General features: G+C 35.8%; 1 non-coding gene and 1 pseudogene across 2 annotated transcripts; both read left to right on the top strand.

Annotated features, from left to right (window-relative positions):
* Positions 1-294: 294 nt before the first annotated feature.
* On the top strand, positions 295-2,203 carry LOC146906563 (hydroquinone glucosyltransferase pseudogene; annotated as a pseudogene). Its single transcript, XR_015020712.1, has one exon. The product of XR_015020712.1 is annotated as a hydroquinone glucosyltransferase pseudogene (transcript).
* Positions 2,204-14,390: 12,187 nt separating this feature from the next.
* On the top strand, positions 14,391-14,497 carry LOC146906562 (small nucleolar RNA R71). Its single transcript, XR_015020913.1, has one exon. It is a non-coding gene; the product is annotated as a small nucleolar RNA R71 (small nucleolar RNA).
* The last annotated feature ends 1,339 nt before the right edge of the window (positions 14,498-15,836 follow it).

The following is a 15,836-nucleotide window of genomic DNA, read 5'->3' as shown; positions in this document are numbered from 1 at the left end:
CCTTTCGAGAGTTCGCTAGAATCAGTATCTATCTCTTAATAAAGTTCTCATATTGCCAACAATTTTATTCCAAAACCTAATAAAATTCGAAGTTGAATCCTTATTAGCTAAATTAACCTACTTTTAAAAAAATTCCATTGTATAACGATAGCGATTTTTTTTTGGTATCTTGCATATATTATGCATTGTTCATACCAACTGAGCTAAGCTCACGAGGACGTATAACGATAGCGCTTAATTGTTGTACGACATAATTGACATTTATTTATTTCGTTAATATTAGTTGATAATACTATCTCCGGTTTTAAATATAGGAATTTCTTTTTTCAAATCTAGAGTATCGAATGTATCTAATTTATAACTTTTCGCTTATAAATATCAATTTATATTGATCTATTTTTACTTATATTTTAGGGCGGAGCGAGTATTTCACACGATATTGACCAATAATTTCCTATTATATAAACCTCGTTCCTATCCCTCAAAAAAGTAAAATAAAAACTTGTTCCTATTGTGCCAAGCAAACATCTATTGTGTTACTTCTTACAATGGCAAAAACAACTCACATAGCTGTTATTTCAAGCCCTGGTTTCAGCCACATAGCCCCAATAGTAGAATTCTCCAAAAGATTAGTCACAAATCATCCAAATTTTCATGTCACTTGCATCATTCCCTCACTTGGTTCACTACCAGATTCATCAAAATCATACCTTGAAACAATTCCACCAAACATAAACTTAGTTTTTCTTCCACCAATCAATAAACAAGACTTACCTCAAGGAGTATACCCAGGAATCCTAATTCAACTCACAGTTACATGCTCTCAACCATCAATTCATGAAGCTCTCAAATCAATATATTCAAAAGCACCTTTAGTTGCTATAATTGCTGATAAATTTGCATTGGAAGCACTAGATTTTGCCAAAGAGTTCAATTCTTTGTCTTACCTTTACTTCCCTTGTTCAGCTTTTGTACTTTCTTTTTATTTACATTGGCCAAAACTTGATGAAGAGGTTTCATGTAAATACAAAGAATTACAAGAACCTATAAAGTTACCAGGATGTGTACCAATCAATGGTATTGATCTTCATACAGTAACAAAAGATAGATCAGGTCAAGCTTACAAAATGTATCTTCAACGTGCTAAAGGTATGTATTTTGTTGATGGAATCTTGTTTAACAGTTTCTTTGCATTAGAATCAAGTGCTATAAAAGCATTGGAACAACATGGTGATGGAAAAATCAGTTTTTTTCCTGTGGGACCCATTACACAAATTGGATCAAGCAACAATGATGTTGTTGGCGATGAACTTGAATGTTTGAAATGGATGAAAAACCAACCACAAAATTCTGTTTTGTATGTTTCTTTTGGAAGTGGTGGAACACTTTCTCAAAGACAAATGAATGAACTAGCTTTTGGTTTGGAATTGAGTGGTCAAAGATTCATTTGGGTTGTGAGACAACCAAGTGATTCAGTTAGTGCTGCTTATCTTGAAGATGCAAATGGAGATCCACTGAAATTTTTACCTACAGGGTTTTTGGAAAGAACCAAAGAAAAAGGTTTGATTTTGCCATCATGGGCACCTCAAGTTGAAATACTAAAGCAAAATTCTGTTGGTGGATTTTTAAGTCATTGTGGTTGGAATTCAACTTTGGAAAGTATACAAGAGGGGGTGCCAATGGTAGCTTGGCCATTGTTTGCCGAACAAGCAATGAATGCTGTTATGTTATGTGATGGTCTTAAAGTGGCTTTAAGGTTGAAATTTGAAGATGATGAGATTGTGGTAAAGGAGAAAATTGCAAAGATGATTAAGTGTGTGATGGAAGGGGAAGAAGGTAAAGCAATGCGTGATAGAATGAAGAATTTAAGAGAATCTGCTGCTATGGCATTGAAAGTCAAAGATGGTTCTTCAATACAAACTATTTCACACTTGGCTACTCAATTGGAAAAGATTGGTGGGATTTAGGAAAATAATATTGCTCTTACTTAATATTTATATTAGTTATTAATGTTTCTAGTTAGGTGTCTATCGGTTGTTTCCTTAATTTCCTTTTTCTGTGGTGTCCATTGATTGTTGACACATAACATAGACAAGTTCCATGTGCAAAGGACAAAATGATTCTCAAAAGATATTGGGAATGGGATTATATTCCTACATGTAATAATTGCATCATTTCAATAAAGGTTCTAAATTGTGTTTTACTATTGTAGTTGTGGCTGTAATATAAAGGTTTAAGAAGCATTTGCAATAATATTACAACGATAATTTTGGCCACATAAGTATAAAATATGGTGGCATTTAGCATGGGAAAGGGAAAGAGTTTCCCACCATGGTAAAGTAAATATTGACCATTAGATAAAGTAGAGAACATGATTTTATCATAGACACTCAACACCAAATATTTTCCTCTTCTTCTTCCTCTCCTTCAAACCATTATCGGTGACAAAAAAAATAGATTTTTCAAAAACCATTCTTTAAATTTTAATGGCAAAATTTCAGAATTAAAATGATGAACCTAAATCATTAAACAAAAAATTTCCATGGGCATCAGTTTCTCTCCACAGTCACAAAAAAACAAACATAAATAAAAATTAAAACATAACATCATAGAAGAAATTTCAATTAGAATTTAAGAAAAGTTACAAGCTTTGTTAACGGGGACTGTGTTGAACGCAATTCTCTTGAGATTTTGAGTCCTTATGTTAGTTTCATGATTTTCTGGATCTGTGAATTTTTTATCAATTGAAATTTGAAAGATGTTGTTAAGCAAGCATAAGATTTGGTGGTGATTGGCGACTGTCAAGACAAGCAATCCGTTATTGGCTTGTTTTGAAGAGAAACAATTCTTGGCTTTTTGTCTTTGATAGCTTCCTAAGCTTTTGAGAAAAGATCCATATTTTTTGTTTCACGAGGAGGAGAGGAAGAAAGAGAGTTGAGACAGTTCGTGGTGATTGATGAGTGTGAAAAATGATTTGGTGTTGAGTGTCTATGATAAAACCATGTTCTCTACTTTATTTAATGGTCAATATTTACTTTCCCATGGTGGGAAACTCTAACCCTTTCCCATGCTAAATGCCACCATAAAATATTGTGAGTTTTTTTTTTTAAAGAAATGTTGAGGTTGATACTTAACTTATATAATCAACCTTTGGAGCCTAACTACTAGGACATAAGATGGCCTTCCGGACATGCACCCTTCATTTTCATGGAAACTATGAACGTTTTAATTCAGATTTTTTTTTTCTTCCAATAAGGGCAGTTGTTATGCAAAAGAGGAGTATGCTTGAAGTTTATGAAGTAACGTGTAAGAGTCCGTTTTTTACTATGATTATTTTATTATTTATTTATATGTGTTTATTTGCTTATGTGTGTATTTGATAAGGGATTAGTGGAGTTTTCGCCTAGAAAGGTATTTTAGTCATTTTAGTACTAAGGGTATTTTGGTCATTTGACGAGTAAAGATAAGTTAGTAATTTTGTTAGGAAGGTTATTTTAGTATTTTTGTGGGAATAGTTATTTTTACTAAGTTACTAGTGAATTGAGGTAATTAATTTAAGATGGTAATTATTCGATGTTTTAGTGAGTTAATGAGTAGTCACTTTTTAGAATTTGTTAGTAAAAGTTTTAGACTCATTGTGAATATTAGTAACCTAACCCACTAAGGAGGAGTATATATACTTAGCTCATGAAGAATTAGGGTTATAAACATTTAATTCTCATAACAAAAGTTAGAGAGGCTAGAGAGAGAAGTGGAGAGAAGAATAGAAGAGAAAGAACTTGGAAAAGAGGAAAGCTAGAGCTAAGGAGCTAGAAAGGAGAGTGATGCCTAAACTAGAGACTTTGAAGGTTTAAGGTAAGGGGGATAGTTATATTTCATTTAATAAGCTATAATCTCATTTTTTTTCACTTATGGGTCATAAGTGCTTTTGTGTGAATTATGATTTTGACGATTTTAAGTGTTGATTTTCGTGCTCCCAGTTAAGTGGTAGTTTTGAATATGTGAAATTTGTTAGAAACTTGTTGTGGGTACTTAAATTTCACTGTTGAACCATGTAGAAATGATAATTGTGAAGTTTTGACTTAAATTGATGAAAAATGATGTTGTTGTTGTTGTTGATCGTTGGTGAAATCATGATTATATGATATGAATGTTGTTGGGTTATGTTGGTGATGATAATTCATGCATTGGGTGTTGATAAATGTGTTGTTGTGGTTAAGTTGTGGTGTTTTTGTGATTTTTGTAAAAATGGGTTAAAAATAAAGAAGTTTGATTTTGATGAATTTGAATGAATTGATGATAATGTTGTGGTGAATGACGACAAGTAGAATTTTTGTTTTGAATTATAAGTTTTTAGTGTGGGATTGTTTGGGAGAAAATGGGGGTTTTGAGTAAAAAGTCATTTTAAGTGTTTTTGAGAAATAAGTGATTTTGGAGGAATTGAATTAAGTTCACTTGAGATAGGGAAACATGATTTTACTGTAGAATATGACAAGTTTAAGTGATTGGAGTGCGTAGGAGAAAACATAATCAATAACGGATCGATGATCCGAATTTTATGCGCGAAAAGGCGAAAAACATACAATCGGAAAATCATGTGTTGTCAGGCACACACGACCATGTGTCCAACAGGCACGACCGTGCAGCCCGTTCAGACACCCGAAAACTCGATTTTTCTTATTTTTCGGGACTTTTAAGTATCCCTTTGAGTGTTAAACGCCTAACCCTATCTAATTGAAGTGTAATTGGATTTTTATGAGTAGTTTATCATAGCCATGCTTTGAAAATGAATTGATTTTAAAATGTGATTAAAAATAGTCGAACTTTGAGAATTTTGAGAAACAAAAGAACATTATGAAACAAATATGTTGTGATTGATTAACATAGGCGATAGATGATATGTAGAGATTTTTTCATGATATGTAGGAAAATGAAATTATACTTTTGTTGAATAAAATTAAAAATGGATTATTTTGTGAAAATAGACGAACTTTGTCAAAATGAGGTTTCATGATCGTATAACTTGCAAATGACTTTGTAATCATTATAATAGGATAGAATAAGAATGAATCAATGATGGTTGGGTGTCTAATATGATGAATATCATGGTGTGGTTAGTTGTCCGTCTTTTATGCAAAATGTGGTTGTGAAACGTTATTATTTCTTTGAAGTGATAATGGTTGATGATGATTATGTTGATAATTCTTTTGGTGATTTTAACTTGATAGTATTATGATGACTCTTGTTGATTGTGCGGATGTAAATACTTGATAATGTAAATGGTGGTTGTCGCGTCATTTTTCAGAGGTCAAGCTATTTGATTAGCATAAACTCACTAATTTTATTTCACGATTGAACTTATTATTTTTTTAAACGAAAGTGGGAAAAAAGTTCAAATTACCACCTTAAAAAGATTTAGGGTTCAGGGGTTAGTTATATTTAGGGAAGGTGTTAGCACCCTAAATATTCGTAGTACTCTACGAGAACCTCTTGATTTTATTTAATTTTCGTGCTATAACTTACATGCTTTTTAAAAAAAAAATGAAATTAAAGTGATGAAAAGAAAAGGAAAATTATTTTTACATTTTTTATTTGATTTGTAAGGACAAGGTCCTTTGCCTACGTACCCGTGAGGGATCAAAACCTCGTAGTTTAGGGTAAAAATTGCCGTTTGATTTGTTTTGTGTTTTTTATTAGTTTTGAAAAAGTTTTAAATTAAAAAGCCAAGTGGCAAATGAGAATTTGTTTGTATTTTTTAATATTAAAGAAAATGACTCAAAGTATAATTAAGGTTGATTGCAATTTGATTAAGAAAGAATAAAAATAAAAAGGGATATTAATGTATATTTTTTTTTCAGCATGTCAATAAACTTTTAAAATTGTGCCCCCAAGTTAGGCTTAGCAAGCCTTTGTGGGAAAGGAATTTTGGGTTTATGAGGTGGTGAAACAATTGGCTTATCACTCTCTCCTATGACTTTCTCACTTTGTGGTTTTTCGCTCTCTATCTCACCCTCAAATGTCTTAGTTTTCACAACGGGGTCCTCTATCTGCTTACCATTCCTAAGTGTAATATCATTTATAAGGCCTTTGGGGTTGGCTTCAGTTTGGCCAGGAAAGACTCCGGGGGTTTGAGAGGAGGTAGCTACTTGTTGGGCTACTTGAGAGAATTGAGTCTCTAGCATTTTAGTGTGAGTAGCAATGGAGTCTACCTTTGATGTAAGTTTGACAAGAGATTCGTTCAAAAATCCAGTTTGATTTTAAAGTTCTTGAAATTGCTTGGATTGATCCATAACATATTTTTCTAGTAAAATTTTCAAGCTGGATTTTTGAGGGGCTCTTTGGTTGTTTGCATAACCGGGTGGTGTTGTTGTTGTCCAAAAGGATTTTGAGGAGTTTTATTATAAATTTTTTGGTTTGGCCTCATCCCTTGGTTATATTGATCATAGTTCAACTGCTCGGGACTTTCAACAGCACTACCTAGTTGGCATTCAACGCCAGTATGGCGAAATATACCACAGACTTCACATGGTGGTGAAACAGGAGCAGGTGTGACAACACTAACACTTATTTTATCAATTTTTTTAAAAAGTGTGTCAACCTTAGCATTCAAATGATCATGGGCAGAAACTTCATACATACCTACCTCTTTTTTAGAGGATGAAAGAGCAATAGCAGTGATGGCTCTTTCACTTGTCCACTGATAGTGGTTTTGAGCCATGTCCTCAATCAAAGCATATGCTGCTGTGTAAGTTTTTGAAATTCTAGCACGTTTGTCTTACGATGTTCTAAGAGATGTTTCAACACAAAACACAGATAACAGATAATAGACAAGAAAGAAAAGAGGCACAGAGAAATTGTTAACCCAGTTCGGTGCAACGTCACCTACTCTTGGGGCTACCAAGCCAGGAATGAAACCCACTAGTGCAGTCCGTATTCAAAAGCTCTCAGCAAACCACGTTTGCACTTATGACCTAGGACCTACCCCAACTAGACTTCAACCTAGGAACTCCTAGATCTGAGATCCCATCTCACTCCCTTACAACTGATCACAAACCCCTGTGATTCCCAAATTAAAGACTCAAATCAAATGAGGTTACCCTCAAAAATAACAACATGCAACTTTGCTTAAAAGCTTAGATGCAGTTCACAATCTACCTAGCTCCTTGCTTAAAAGCTTCGGAGTAGTGCACAGTATTACAACTCAAAGTACAGTCCTAAACATGCATCAAGATGATACACGAAAGGCTCACAAGATATAAGACTCAAAACCTAAACAAAAACTCTATTTTGTAAAACAATGTCTTGAATGATTCTTCAGGTCTTGCAGCCTCCTTTATATACTGAAGCAAGACGTGTCATTCCTTCAATCATGCTTCAGATCGGATCAGTGACTTAATGCTCAATCAACATAGCCGGATAAGGAAACTCCTAGAAAGTAGGCTCATTAAAAGTCAAATTATCATCTCCTTAAAAAAATTTCCTAAGTCGTTTTAACACTTCCTTAAGAAATCACATATGTTCTGATCTTCTCTTAGTTGCACACGATTCAGACCAACTCAAGCTGGTGTGGATTCCTTCAATTAAGCAAGCGCGTGCGTAAACATCGGCAAAGCACAGAACGTACAGACCAGGTCTGGATGTTGGAACATTGTGTTCCACATCTGACGTGAATATTTGTTTTAGGCAAAAGTGAAGCCAACATACAAATATCCAACAATCTCCCCCTTTGGCAAATTTTTGGCTAAAACAAATTAAGCCCACACCTGTTAAAACAGAGAGATAGCACACGCAACCTTTCCTTCAATCTTCACAATAAAATCTTCCTTGAAGAAAGGTTCACATTCTCAGATTTCTAAAAGATACCAAAATATAGTTCTTCAGTCATCACACATAATCTTCAAGACATGGAAGAAATATATTACAGGTCTCAGATTCTGCTTCCAATATTTTCACACAACAATTAACACATGGAAAAAGCAGACAAGAGAAACTAGAAGATATCAGAGAGAAAATCATAGTCTTGCAGCAGAGGACATATAAGGAAAAATAAATTCATGTACATCCTTAACAGACAATCAACTGTCACAACACGCTACTTAGAGAAATATAGGAAGACAATCTTCAGTAGCTCAAACCAGCAGGATATTCCAACATTCACAAGAACATTCAGGGACACAGAAGTTTACTCCCCCTCAAGGAGCACAAACAGATATCTTTTACTCCCCCTGAATATATGCATACTAGCAAATTTTTATTTTTTTACAAACAGACAAGAATACCAGAAAAATAAAATCACCAGAAAGCCAGAATCAGATGTCTCAACATCCGTAGGCACATAGTCAAGAAATATACAGCATGGATATATCTACTCCCCCTTTTTAGCTATCAAATATGCCAAATTGAGAATTGATAAAAGCATAAATTATAGCTAAAAGTACCTGACACTCTGAGCATTGATTGTTATTCCTCATGGATGCAAACACCCAGCTTGCTCCTTAGTTTCTCAAATTGCTTGACATCGAAGGCTTTTGTGAAGATGTCAGCCAGTTGTTCTTCAGTTGTCACATACTCTAGAGTTACTACCTTATCTTCAACAAGATCCCTAATGAAGTGATGTCGAATGTCAATGTGCTTTGTTCTGCTATGTTGTATAGGATTCTTGGAGATGTTGATAGCACTTAAATTATCACAGTATAATTTTAGAACATTTTGTTGAACATCATACTCTTCCAGCATTTGCTTCATCCAGACTAACTGAGAGCATCTACTTCCTACAACAATATATTATGCTTCTGCTGTTGATAGAGACACAAAATTTTGTTTCTTGCTGAACCAAGACACTAGATTGTTCCCAAGAAAGAAACAACATCCTGAAGTACTCTTTCTGTCATCTGCACTACCTGCCCAATCTGCATCACAATAGCCAATCAACCTGCAATTTCCACTGTGAGAGTAGAGAATTCCATAGTCTGTGGTTCCATTTATGTACTTCAGAATCCTCTTGACTTGAACAAGATGACTCATTTTGGGCTCTGCTTGATATCTAGCACAAACCCTTACAACAAAAGTTATGTCAGGTCTGCTTGTTGTAAGATATAGGAGACTTTCAATCATGCTTCTGTACAGACTTTGATCAACAGCTACACCATTTTCATCTTTGGATAACTTTAAGTGAGTGGTTGCTGGTGTTCTTTTATGACTAGCGTTGTCTAGTCCAAACTTCTTCACAATATTCTTGGCATACTTGCTCTGGGAGATGAATATTGTGTCTTCCATCTGCCTGACTTGCAGACCAAGAAAGTATGTCAGTTCTCCCACAAGACTCATCTCAAATTCAGACTGCATCTGATGAACAAAATGTTGAACCATTTGATTCGAGATTCCTCCAAACACAATGTCATCAACATAGATCTATGCTATCATGATCCTTCCTTTGTCCTTCTTAACAAACAAGGTCTTGTCTGTTCCTCCCTTCTTGTATCCTTGATGGGTCAGAAATTATATGAGTCTTTCATACCAAGACTTAGGTGCTTGCTTCAACCCATACAGTGCCTTTTTCAGCTTATACACATGATCAGGAAAATTTGGATCAACAAATCCCTTCGGTTGCTCAACATAGACTTCTTCATGGAGATACCCATTTAAAAAGGCACTCTTCACATCCGTCTGAAACAATTTGAACTTCATGATACAAGCCACTCCCAAAAGTAATCTAATAGATTCCAGTCTGGCTACAGGTTCAAATGTTTCATCAAAGTCTAATCCCTCTACTTGTGTATAACCTTGTGCTACCAGTCTTGCCTTGTTTCTGGTAACAGTGCCATTTTCATCTGACTTGTTTATGTAGACCCATTTTGTACCAATGACATTTATGTCATTTGGTCTTGGCATCAGATCCCATACTTCACTTCTTTTGAACTGGTTGAGTTCTTTTTGCATGGCTTCAATCCAAAAATCATCAATGAGAGCTTCCTTCACGTTCTTGGGTTCAAATTTGGATACAAAACATGAGTTGGAGATAACATCATTAGCTCTTCTGGTTCTGATTCCTTGATCTGGATTTTCAATAATGAGTTCTTGAGGATGATTTTTCTGAATTCTAATTGAAGGTCCTTTGTTTGTTTCTCCATGCTCCAGCTCAGTGTCCTCAGAGTTAGTTTCAGGTTCTTCAACAACTTCAAGAATTACATTTGCTTGAGAGGATGTTTCAGGATATGCTTCAACACCTGGTACAACATCAAATGTTGGTTCTTTAACCACATCATCTACTACCATATTGATGGATTCCATAACAACTTGAGTTCTGTTATTAAATACTCTATATGCCCTGCTGTTAGTAGAGTAGCCCAGAAGGATTCCCTCATCACTCTTTGGATCCATTTTCCTTCTGTAATCTCTATCTGCTAGGATGTAACACTTGCTACCAAAGACATGGAAATATTTTACAGTAGGCTTTCTTTCTTTCCATAGTTCATACAAGGTAGTTGTAGTACCTGTTCTTAATGTGACTCTGTTATGAACATGACAGGCTGTATTCATAGCTTCAGCCCAGAAATAAAGAGGAAGGTGTTTAGCATGTAGCATGACCCTGCTGATTCTTGTAGAGTCCTGTTCTTCCTTTCCACCACTCCATTCTGTTGAGGTGTTATGGGACATGAAAATTCATGACTGATTCCTTCATCTGCACAAAATTCTTGAAATCTAGAGTTTTCAAATTCTGTTCCATGATCACTTTTTATTCTGACAATACCTCTATTTTTCTCTCTTTGAAGTTGAATGCAAAGTTCTTTGATAAAATTCACCCAAGTGAACCTTGAAAAATCATCAACAACCACCAGAACATACCTCTTTCCACTAATGTTTGCCACTTGCATGGGTCCTATTAAATCAATATGAAGAAGTTCAAGAGCTTTAGAGGTTCCCAGATGTTCCAACCTAGGATGGGACATTCGAGTCTGTTTACCAATCTGACATTCTCCACATATATTCCTTTCAGTGATCTCTAGTCTGGGTATGCCTCTGATTGCTTCCAGAGAAATGGCTTTCTTAATTCCTTGCATGTTCAAATGACCTAGTTTTTGGTGCCACAGTTTGACCTCTTCATCTTTGCTCAGCATGCATGAAGATATGAGAGCCAGTTCTTGAGATATCCATAAGTAACAATTGTCCTTAGACCTAGTACCCTTCATACTCACCTTATCCTTCTCATCTAGGATCCGGCACTCAGTTTTACTAAAGTTTACACTTAGCCCCTGATCACATAGTTGACTATTAATACTAATCAGGTTGGCTGCCAAACCTTTGACCAACAAGACATTATTCAGTCTTGGTGATCCTTCGCTAACTAAGTCTCCAATCCCCACAATCTTCCCTTTAGCACCATCCCCAAATGTGACATAACTTTTGGCATAAGGTCGGACATTTCCTAGAAAATTGTCCATCCCTGTCATGTGACGAGAACACCCACTATCAAAGTACCAATCTTCACTAGAGGATGCTCTTAAGGAGGTATGGGCTATTAGACCTAAGCATTTAGGTTTCCACTCCTTCTTGACCCCTCTCAAGGTTGAGATAGTTTGATGTTATCTAGGTACCCCATACAAATCAAAACAAAAAGATGTTTTATGACCCTGTCTGTGGCAAAAATGACACTTCCAAGAGAGATTCTCTTTTATTGAGTCAGTTTTAGGATGTTGTACATAATGTTCCAACGTTGGGCCTTTACCAGTGACATTATCTGTTCTAATTGAAGCTACAAACTTAATTTTCTTTACTGGTTTTCCCTTCTTGGCCTTAAGATAGTGTTCTAAATCCTGAACATAGCTACTGTTTTGTTGTTCCTATTTCAGGTGTTCATGTGTAAAGCCTATGCCATTTGGTTTACCTATCACTTGACCTTCTAACATCCTATCTAGAACATCAGTTCCAGTGGTCATCATTCTAACTTGTTTAAGGACATTATCAAGTTTAGAATTAAGTAACATTACCTTTTTGTTTAGATCAGAGATTTTAGCCAGATGACCAATCCTTTCTTCCTGAAGATGATTAATGATTTCTTCCTGCTCCATCACATGCCTGGAAGTGCTTTCATCAAGAATGTCTTGATAACCATAAGATACATTTACTTTCTCATAGTCAGAATCCTCATTTTCAGACCCAGATTCCACTCTCCCAATCATAGCACTGACACGTTTAGCAGCATCACTTTTAACATCTCCATTTGTTCCTTCATCATCAGACTAGGAAACAATCATCCCTTTCTTTTGCTTCTTGAGAAAAGTTGCACATTCAGTTATGACCTTCACACTCATGACATTTTACTCCTTTGTAATGGCCGTTTTTCTCTTCATTTCTGTCATACCTTTGATTACCTTGTTGCCTGTCAGTGTTCCATCTGTTGTTCCGCCCATTACCTCTGGATCTGTTGCTTACTTGTTTGAGAATCTTGTTAAACTGTCTACCTAGCATAACAAAGTCCTCTGACAGATTCTCATCCTCTATACCCTCTTCCAATCCTTCATCATCAGTTGTGTTTGCTGTAAAGGCAATGCCTTTTCCCTTCTTCTCAGATCTGTTATCAACAACAAGCTCAAAATTTTGAAGAGAACCTATGAGATCTTCCACCTGCATGTTGGATACGTCTTGGGCTTCCTCAATGGTTGTAACCTTCATGTCAAATCTCTTTGGCAGATATCTGAGAATTTTTCTTACCAATTTTTCATCTGACAGTTTTTCTCCAAGAGAATAAAATGAATTAGCAATGTCAAGGACATTCATGTAGTAATCCTGTATAGTCTCATCCTCCTGCATTCTCAGACTTTCAAACTTGGTCGTCAGGAGTTGAATCCTTGAGCTCTTCACCTTGGAGGTACCTTCATGAGCTGTCTTCAGGATGTCCCAAGCATCTTTGGCAACATCACACTTTTTGATGAGTCTGAACACATTTTTGTTCGCTCCATTGAAAAGGGCATTTAGGGCCTTGGAGTTTGCAAGAGACAGTTTATCTTCTGGCAGTGTCCACTCATCTTCTGGCTTCGAAACAGTCGTTTTGTTGCCATCTTTGTTAAGAACAACTGGATGTTCCCAACCTTTCATCACAGCCTTCCAACTCTTGCTGTCAATAAACTTGAGATAGGCACTCATACGTGACTTCCAGTAGTCATAATTCGTTCCATCTAGTAACGGTGGTCTGTTAACAAAACCTCCTTCTTTCTCCATATTGCCAGAATAGATCTCCTCTGGATCTCACACAATAACAGGCAGGGTGCCTGCTCTGATGCCAATTGAAATTCTGGCACGTTAGTCTTACAATGTTCTAAGAGATGTTTCAACACGAAACACAGATAACAGATGTTGTGTACGATGTTTAAAACATTAAGCTAACAAACATAATAAGATAAAGATAACAGACAAGAAAGAAAAGAGGCACAGAGAAATTGTTAACCCAGTTCGGTGCAACGTCACCTACTCTGGGGGCTACCAAGCCGGGAAGGAAAGCCACTAGTGCAGTCCGTATTCAAAAGCTCTCAGCAAACCACGTTTGCACTCATGACCTAGGACCTACCCCAACTAGACTTCAACCTAGGACCTCCTAGATCTGAGATCCCATCCCACTCCCTTACAACTGATCACAAACCCCTGTGATTCCCAAATTACAGACTCAAATCAAATGAGGTTACCCTAAAAAATAACAACATGCAACCTTGCTTAAAAGCTTAGATGCAGTTCACAATCTACCTAGCTCCTTGCTTAAAAGCTTTGGAGTAGTGCACATTATTACAACTCAAAGTACAGTCCTAAACATGCATCAAGATGATACACGAAAGGCTCACAAGATATAAGACTCAAAACCTAAACAAAAACTCTATTTTGTAAAACAATGTCTTGAATGATTCTTCAGGTCTTGCAGCCTCCTTTATATACTGAAGCAAGGCGTGTCATTCCTTCAATCATGCTTCATATCGGATCAGTGACTTAATGCTCAATCAACATAGCCGTATAAGGAAACTCCTAGAAAGTATGCTCATTAAAAGTCACATTATCATCTCCTTAAAAAAATTTCCTAAGTCGTTTTAACACTTCCTTAAGAAATCACATATGTTCTGATCTCCTCGTAATTGCACACGGTTCAGACCAACTCAAGCTAGTGTGGATTCCTTCAATTAAGCAAGCGCGTGCGTAAACATAGGCAAAGCACAGAACGTACAGACCAGGTCTGGATGTTGGAACATTGTGTTCCACATCTGACGTGAATATTTGTTTTAGGCAAAAGTGAAGCCAACATACAAATATCCAACAGTTTTATTCATCAAAGCTCAGCTACATCAACATTCATTTTTGCAATATACAAAAGACCATTATGGAAAATATGGATAATAAGCCACTTCTCTAAACCATGATGAGGGCAAATCCTAAGCATTTCTTTGAAACACCCCCACACATCGTAAAGAGATTTCCCATCTTTTTGAGTGAATTGTGTGATTTGATCCCTCAATTGAGCAATTTTAGAAGGGGGAAAGAATCAGGCAAGGAATGCTTGCCTCATTTGGTCCAATGAAGTGATAGAACCAACTTGCAATGAATGAAACCATGCACTAGCTCTACCCCTTAAGGAAAAAGGAAAGAGGTGCAGCTTTACGGCCTCTTGGTTTGCTTTCAAAGTTCCACTGAGTCTTAGAAAAGTAGAAATATGAAGATTCGGATCCTCAGTGGGTGATCCGGAAAATTGATTTTGCTGCACTAAGTAAATAAGTGCAGGTTTGATTTCAAAATCATTTGCTTCAACCGCTGGATACACAATAACAGCGTATAGCTCATCTGAAGATGGGATTGCATACTCTCTGAGGGTGCGTTCCTCGGCCATATCGTTATTATTATATGTGTTTCATCTTCTTTCTCGGAAAAACCTTTCAATCTCAGGAATGAATTCTCCAAGACTTCTGGTTCTTCGCATTCCAGAATTAAAAACTCCAAAATTTTTGAAGGCAAAAAGAAAAAGAAAAAGAAAAGAAAGAAAAAAAAAATTCAGTCTAACCGCTATTAAAAATTTAATCAAATTACTTAACTCCCCGGCAGCGGCGCCAAAAACTTGATGTCGTAAATCCGCAAGTGCACGGTTTACCGAAGTAGTAATAAAGAGTATCGTTCCGACAGGGAGTTGTGAATTTGATTCTCTTTTAATATAATGATTAGATGAAAGTTCAAAGGTTCAAAAGTTGGGATTTTTGTTTAATTGAAAATAATAATAATAATAAAAACGCTTTGGGATTATTGGTTCATCTTGATGACAAATCTTTCACTAACCAAAACCCTAAACCTAAATCTTACGTTGGATCTATTTTCTAAAGACAAGTTTCTCTTTGGCTTTTCATATCTCCTTTCGGTCTCAATGAATGTATTTCAATAGCAACCACGCCTATTCTCATGGTTGATTGCTATTGAAACCCCTTAAGAATGAAACTTTAATATCTCAAGGTTTGCTAGACTATTCTCATGTTTCGCAATCCTTGTCTAATTTTACTTATTCCAATATCAAACTTCATCTTTCGATCCTTCGCTTGATATTTGTGATGATGAAATGACAACTATGAAACTTCACCTTTCAGTCCTTCAATTAATACTTGTTATTTCATTAGAAAAACGGTGAAATAGATTAGAAAATAAATTTACATAAAATTATGGTTCTAGGCTTGGTTTGATAGGGATTAGGTAATTAGACTCGTCCAACAAACCCAAGACAAAGAAGTCTACTCACTCATGTTCATTGTAGACAAAGAAGAACTTTTATTTAAAGAAATAATTGCCACTTAGAATTTCCAAGAACAAAAGATGATTAT

The sequence above is a fragment of the Medicago sativa genome, chromosome 7, assembly GCF_051527215.1.
Source record: "Medicago sativa cultivar Bolivia chromosome 7, Bolivia_mono, whole genome shotgun sequence".
NCBI classification, from domain to species: domain Eukaryota; kingdom Viridiplantae; phylum Streptophyta; class Magnoliopsida; order Fabales; family Fabaceae; genus Medicago; species Medicago sativa.
The sequence above is the reverse complement of the archived record's forward strand: the minus strand, read 5'-3'. Positions and strand labels throughout refer to the sequence as shown.